The sequence below is a fragment of the Tupaia chinensis genome, unplaced genomic scaffold (genome assembly GCF_000334495.1).
Source record: "Tupaia chinensis unplaced genomic scaffold, TupChi_1.0 Scaffold000067_1, whole genome shotgun sequence".
Lineage (NCBI taxonomy): Eukaryota > Metazoa > Chordata > Mammalia > Scandentia > Tupaiidae > Tupaia > Tupaia belangeri.
In genome coordinates this window covers 3,546,788-3,547,842 of record NW_006159526.1, presented here as the reverse complement: position 1 = coordinate 3,547,842, position 1,055 = coordinate 3,546,788, and positions in this window count along the sequence as shown.

Here is a 1,055-nt window from a genome sequence, read left to right as displayed (position 1 = left end):
TGGTGGTTAAGGCACTGGACAGTCCCACATGGCTGACTATGGTTCAAGTCCCAGACCTGGTGGCTTGTTTTCTCATTCCCCCCCTCCCCCATCGTGTGTCTCTCTCTGGTCAAATTAAAATAAAATGAACAAATAAATAAAATAAAATAATCCTTGGGGCCGACAGGTAGTATGGTGGCCAACTGCGGTTCAGGTCCCAGACCTGGTGGCTTGCTTTCTCACTTTCCTTCTCGCTCTGTCTCTCTCTGGTCAAATTGAAATAAATAAATATAGTTAAATAAAATAATTATTTTTAAAAATAATAATAATTCTTTAAAAGAAAAAGAAAAAAGGGGACCAGCAGTTGGCATAATGGCTATGTCTCTCGACTCCCATGTAGCTGACCACGGTTCGAGTCCTGGACCCGGTGGCTTAAATTCACGCCGGACGTGTGTGTGTGCATGCCCAAGATCCCGAGAGGAGACTGGAGGAGAAGGGATTGCGGCGTGGCCATCCGCCCGGGGGCTGATTTCTCGCTTTCTATCTCTCTGTCTCTCTTTGTCTGGCGAGCGCACGCGCCCTATACCAAAAACCTCTCCAAAGGAAGAAAGAAAGAAACAAGCAAACAAAAAGAGGCCCTTCAGGTCAATGGTGGTAATGACAGCAACTATGATGCTGTCAATGATGCTGTCAGTTTTTTAAGCTTATCCATTTAATTTTTTGTCATTATTATTTATTTTTAAATTTGACCAGAAAGACAGAGGGACAGAGAAAGGGAAAGTGAGAAAGCAAGTCTCCTGGTCCAGGACTTGAACCGTGGTTTGCCATGTGGAAGTCCAGCACCTTAACCACCATGCCACCTGCTGGCCCCCATTACTCACTTTTTTTTTTTGAGAGGTTTTTGCTATAGGGCGCGTGCGCTCGCCAGGAAGACAGAGAGAGACAGAGACAGAAAGCGAGAAATCACCCCCCGGGGGGATTGCCAAGCTGCAATCCCTTCTCCATTCTCCTCTCGGGATCTTGGACACGCACGCACATGCACCCAGCATGAGTTTAAGCCACTGGGTCCGGGACTC